Genomic DNA, 6,458 nt, shown 5'->3' on the forward strand with positions numbered 1-6,458 from the left:
ATTGAATAAACATAGTCTTGTACTCCTTTTTCCCTATTTTCAAAATTATTATAAAATTAGGCTAAAGAAACTCAAAATTTTGAAATTATGCTATCCTTGTAAGGGGATAAGCCACCTCCTTAGTCATTACCTTAAACTTTCCCTCATGTAGATGTAAGTATCAAATAGCAACTAATTATCCCCTAAAGTAACCCCTTTCTACTGGTTGATGTTAATTTGAGTTTGATTAACTAATAAACTGTCATGGTTTAGAGGTAGTTTGCACAATTTTCTCAAATATGAAAATTTCATTTTTATCAATTCTAAAGCTTCAATTAATCCAATTGGCCAATTAATTAAAAAGTATAATTTACTCATTTACACTTTTAATTTAAATTAAAGAAAAGAGAGAGAGAGAAGGAAAAGAAAAGAAATGAATGAAAGAAAAAGAGTAAATTAATACATTAAAACTTCCTCTAAATCTTTTGATATACAAATCCATACAAAATCACACAACAGCAAAGATCCTTCTTGATATGTAGGACCATATGCTTTTCCCACCCCCAACTACTCTCCACACCCACACACACACACACAACCTTTAACTCCTCAATCTCTCTTAAAACCCCATACCCTAATAAACTATCACTCTAATTTCACTATTAGGATACAAATCCGAACTTCTCACGGTTACTAATATTTAACCCGTTGAACTATTCTCAAATCAACTACACTAAAACTCATATCAATGTCGTTGCATACCACTCCAATTTCAGTCGAAAACGAAGCTCCTTGCACATTATCAGGAGCCCCCCCCCCCAAAATAAAAAACTCTTGCTTTTTAGTTACTCTAAGCTAACTGGACTTGGGATTTTGGGGGTAATATAAAGAACAAACAACTATACAAAATACTAAATGAGATCAGTCACAAAACCCTTTTTTGGTGTGTGTGTGTGTAATTCTAATTTTCTTAGTGCTATTAATATATAATTATGTAAAATTAATTTAGTGGGGATTAATTTAATTGGTTTGGTTGAAAGTCAGTGGAAAACAAGCCTTTGGAATTTGTTTGCTGATGGAGAATCCGATTCCTCGCAAAGAGACAGAGCCCTCTTTTTGTTTACAATCCCACAATTAGTAGCCTCAGAATGAAGGGCCAGCGGCGGCGGAGGCGGCGGCGGAGGCGGCGGCGGAGGAAGTGGATTGCAATCGGCGGCAAGTGGAAAGATTCAAGCGGCGGCGGCGGATGTCTCCACTGAGGCAGCGGTCCAGCGAGAAGCAGAGTCTGAAGAAGCGGACCAGCTTTCATGACGGCCTGTAAGAGCTTACCCTTCTTCGCGGCAACGGTTTATCGGAGACCCAATCAGCGATTTCCGGCGGTGGGGCGACCGGAGATGAAACGGAAACGATGCTCTCGTCGCAATCGGAGGAAGAGAAAGCGTTTTGGGAGTCGAATCCTGTTTTGGGATCGTCGTCGATGGTGGAAATTGCAGACAGAGGAGGGGGATGATTATGGAAGAAGAGTTTCTGAAGAAGAAGCTTTTCGATTTTTTCATTAGCTTCATCTCTTTCTTTAATGGCTTGATTCAACAAATGCTTGAGATTTAAAAGCTGATCATCTCTTTTCTTCAGCTCTTCTTGAACTGCAATTCTGGTCTGTTCCAGCTCCAGAGTCGTGCATAAAAGTGAATGGCGCAATTCATCAATATTCTGCTAAAAAAACACAAAATCAAAATCAAAATCAAAACCCAATTTCAAAATTGAGGGAATTTAGGAAGAAGATAGGTGAGGAACTCACATTTGCTTGCAAGAAATAAGCCCAAGTTAAAACAGGGGAACGTTGGTTATCCATGGAGTTGGAGAGAAACAGAAATGGGAATGGGAAATTGGGATTATGAGCTTGGAGTGGCCAGGTTCTTATAAAAACAGAAAAAGTGCGGTCCAATAAAAAAATGGTCATGATTCAAATATTTGTTGAGCAAATCGCAAAAATCACCCGAAAAATAGTGTCATAATTGCAATTTCACTCTTTAATTTTCAAATTTAAATCCTCAAATTTATGTAAGCGCTAAAATTGGATCAAATTGAATCATCAAACTTACATAATTCTATAAATTATAACATTTGTATAAGTCTTTCAAATTTTATCATATGTGGGTTTAATTTCTACCATTATTGTAAACTTGAAGGTACAATTTTAACACTTATATAAATTTATGGACCTAATTTCTATAATTGAGAGTTTGAGAATGTAATTGCATCAACCACCATGCCTCAGGGGTGGTTTTTGTAATTTGCCATTAATATAATTTTTTCTCTATATTTCAAAGTTCATTTTATTTTAGTTAATGTACTTTCAAATATATCCAATTTTAGTCTTTATATTTTCAATAAATCTTAAATTTAGTCTATTATGCTAGTTTATATTTTTCTTTAAACCTTTTTTTATTAATAGCATTTTGATTATGAAGTTTGAAAATCATTCACATATTTCATTTTCTTGCATAAAAGTTATTATTAATACTTAATCAACTTTGGTCAAAATTAATTTTGAGGGAACTAAATTTCAGATTTGTTAAAAATATAAAGACTAAGATTGACCAATTGAAAATAGAAGGACAAATTGAACGTAAGTCAAATTATGGAGACCAAAATAAAATTTTAATTTTTTTAATGATAATTTTTTATTTTCATTTTTTTTTCATTTTTTTAATGGGTTGGGATATGGTTAATTTTTCACTAGAGTTTGGAGGAAAACAAATGAAAAGAAAAGAGGAAAGAGGGCAATGCGGCTATTGAAGAATAAATGGAAGAATTGGGAATCAGATTTTCAGCGAGAAAAGCGGGATATATGCAACAAAACCTAATCACACTCAACCTACTTTGTATTCTATACAATATCTCTCTACCCCCTACTACTACTACTACTTATTATTATTATTATTATTATTATTATTATTATTCGTCAATTTCTAAAAAATTAAGATCTGGATACGTTGAAGAATACATCATTTTTTATATATTATTTTAATATATATTTCTAAAAAAATGAGAATACTAATACATTGAAAATACATTTCCTCTTGCTTAAAAAAATAGGTTGCCTAGTTTTACATTGAAAAAGATTAGATGAGTTGTTTCTCTTTTTTCTTTAAAAAAAAGTAAGCGTAAAAATAGATATATCAAATCGCTCGTCAGATACGTATATGAGAAGTATCTGGAAGTATTAGTATCTAATACGGATTCTTTGCCTCACATGAAGTATCTCTGCTTCATAGATTATTACTCTTCACTATTTCTTACCCCATACATGGATTGGACAAAATGGCATACGTTTTTTTAGACTATGTATTGAACTTCTGATCTCTATGGAGGAAGATCATGCCAATTATTGTTGAACCAGACTGCTTCATAGATTATTACTCTTCCCTACTTTTGCCAAAATTTTAGTAGGATGACCCAAATTTCACATTTGACCTTGATTTCAAAAGTAGGGTGAAGAGCGTGCGGAAGAGCTTGAGTGCGAGAGAAGAGGGTAGAAGCATTCTAGTGTGCGAGAATATTATTTATGGATAATATTTGGGTATATCTCGAGATGCAACTATTTTTATACATCACTTTTCACCATTCACATTAAAGAATATTAAAATATTCCAAACTGTACTTCAAAATTGAAATTTGGATCATTTGAAAAAAAAAACACTTTTTTTTAAAGATAAGAGAACTAGAGGTGGGTTGAATGCCACTTTCTCTTTGTGACACGTTATTGTATTTGAAATGGTTGGTTGTTTGAAAAATTGGATTTTAATATCTTAGGCTATGTTTGTAGGGATGAAATTGATTGGAAAATATTATTTTGAGAAAATAAGTATTTTTTTTTAAAATCATACTATTATCAAATGTGGCTTTTAGTAATGTTTATAAGTTTAATAGTTAATAAAAAGCGATTTGCCACTAATTTTTATTTTTATTTTTATCTTTCATATGTTTCAATGCCATCCATAACTATTGAAGAAAATGTTTCTGTACAAATTTGCTTCTTGTTATTATTTGGGACTAAAAAGTTGTTGTGAAAGCTAAACCTTAATTACCCCAAAATTTATACAACTACCTATTTCATAAAGCAAAAGTTTGACATGACTAATCATAACTTTATTTTTTAAGTTAAAACAACATATTATTATTTGAAGATTTTCAAAAAAAAAAAATAAAAATAAAAATCAGAAAATCTATTTATACAAAATAGCAAACTTTTAATCTTCTTTGATATTGATAGAAGTCTATCAGTGATAAAAATTGATAGAAGTCTATCACAAATAGATGTTGATAGAAGTTTGAATAGTTTGACATTTTTTCTATGTGTAAAATTTTTCTTATTATTTATATTTTTGAGAGTGGTTAGTTTCAAATATAGGACTTTTATTTTCTATTTTTCTTATAGCAAGTTTATTGTTTGTTTTTTTTTTAAAAAAAATTATTTTCTATTAGTATTTTTTCCAATAAAATTTGGAAACATATTAATATATTATATTTCTTTGTATGAAATTTTATTGTTATTATTAGGATTATTTTCAAATATAGGAAAATGAGCTAACTTATTTACAAATATAACAAAATACCACTGTCTATCATGATATACAATGACATTCTACTATATTTAAATATTTTTAGTAGTTTTACCATTTAAAACAATTGATCTTATTATTATAATAAATTTCAATAAAAAACTATTTTGAGGGACTAAATTTAAGATTCAAGTAAATGAACTAAAATTTGGCATTTGAAGGTATATAGACTAAAATGAAACAAATCTCAAAATATAGGAGCTAAAATGATATTAAAGCATTTTTTTTCTTTTAATGAAACTTATTTTCTTTTTTATTATTATTATTATTTATTTAGATTTCTCAAATTACAAAGGTTAAATAAGGCAGCTTTCTCTTTAATTCTAAAGGAAAATGTTGAAAAGAGTCTTAACATTCAGACAGCACACTTTGTTATATCCTAATTAATGTCTCTTAATTTAACAACATATGTCTTTGAAGCTAATGAAATTTGTTACTTTTGGAATACCACATGATGTCTATTTTTTTTATTTTTATTTTTAATGAATTTTAAGATGATAATTATATACGTTTATTATAAAATAATTCTAATCATATGATGTGACAGACCATTTCACTTCTTTTTCTTATTCTTTTATTTATTAATTATTATTATTATTGTTATTATTATAGCATCTAATCAGAACTTCAAAAATAAAATAAAATAAAAAAATAGCCTACGGAAAATTGGAATTTAACTCAAAATTTGTGAAAAAGGTGAAAATATTGTAGATTCGGATTGAAATAACTTTGGATATACGATTCGTTATATGCCAAAAAAATCGAAAGGGGCATTATTGAACTTCCAAAAGGTACCACAACCTTGTTTGTTTGTTTATTTATTATTATTATTTTTTTATTTTTAATACAACTGCGGTGAGATGGAAGATCATATCTCTTAAATTTACTTTGGAGGTGTTTGATAAATGGATATGAGTTATTGGATTGGGTGGGTATTTATTATCCATGTTTATTAAACTATAAAGAAAACCTATGGGTTATTAAAACTCTTTTTATCCACTCAAAACTCCATTTTTTTATCCACTCAAAACTAACCCTAAAAATTAATATATTTTCATTTCTTTCTCTCTTCCCTCATCTTTGCCGTTTGGATCCAGATTTGTTTTTTTATTTTTTATTTTATTTTATTTTTTTTATCATCAAACCTTTGGATTCTATTTTCATTTATTTCTCTCTTCCCTCATCTTTGCCGTTTGGATCCCCAAACATACTATCCATATTATATAAAAATAAACTGTATGATATGTGAAATAATAAAGTTAGTTAGCAAAATTCAATATATATACATACAATATACCAATCAGTAATTGATATAATTACCTTCAATATATATACATACAATATACAATATACATATACCAATTAATTGAGCAACAATATGAAATATATTGTTAGTATGTTTTATCGATTGAAGATAATTAGAATTATTACAGTTTTTGAAAAGAATATATGAAAAATAATATATTATGTTCTACAAATTGAGGTAAAAAATTGAAATTGTCCAGTTTATGTCATAAATGATTTGAGAAAATACATGTATATTTGCAAATTAAACCACAATAGCAAAACATAAAACTAAAAAATAAAAGAATGAAATAAAAAAAACAAACAGAAAAAAATAGAACTAATCTCATTCACAAAAAAACTGCATCAGATTCTCCAACTCAACTCAACTCTACACAACGAACACAGACAATAATTATCAACTCAACTCAACTCTGCAAACAAACACAAACAATTTAACTCCTTAGATAATTTAACTCTCCAGATAATAATTACCAACTCAACTCAACAACTTTTTACTTTTATCACATACCAAACACACCCTTTGTGTTTTATTTTTTCTATTTGAGA

General features: G+C 28.8%; 1 pseudogene; it reads right to left on the minus strand.

The window, feature by feature from the left end:
• Positions 1–413: 413 nt before the first annotated feature.
• Positions 414–1,911, minus strand: LOC120083285 (annotated as a pseudogene).
• Positions 1,912–6,458: the final 4,547 nt, after the last annotated feature.

This window comes from Benincasa hispida, chromosome 8 (assembly GCF_009727055.1).
Source record: "Benincasa hispida cultivar B227 chromosome 8, ASM972705v1, whole genome shotgun sequence".
NCBI classification, from domain to species: Eukaryota; Viridiplantae; Streptophyta; class Magnoliopsida; order Cucurbitales; family Cucurbitaceae; genus Benincasa; species Benincasa hispida.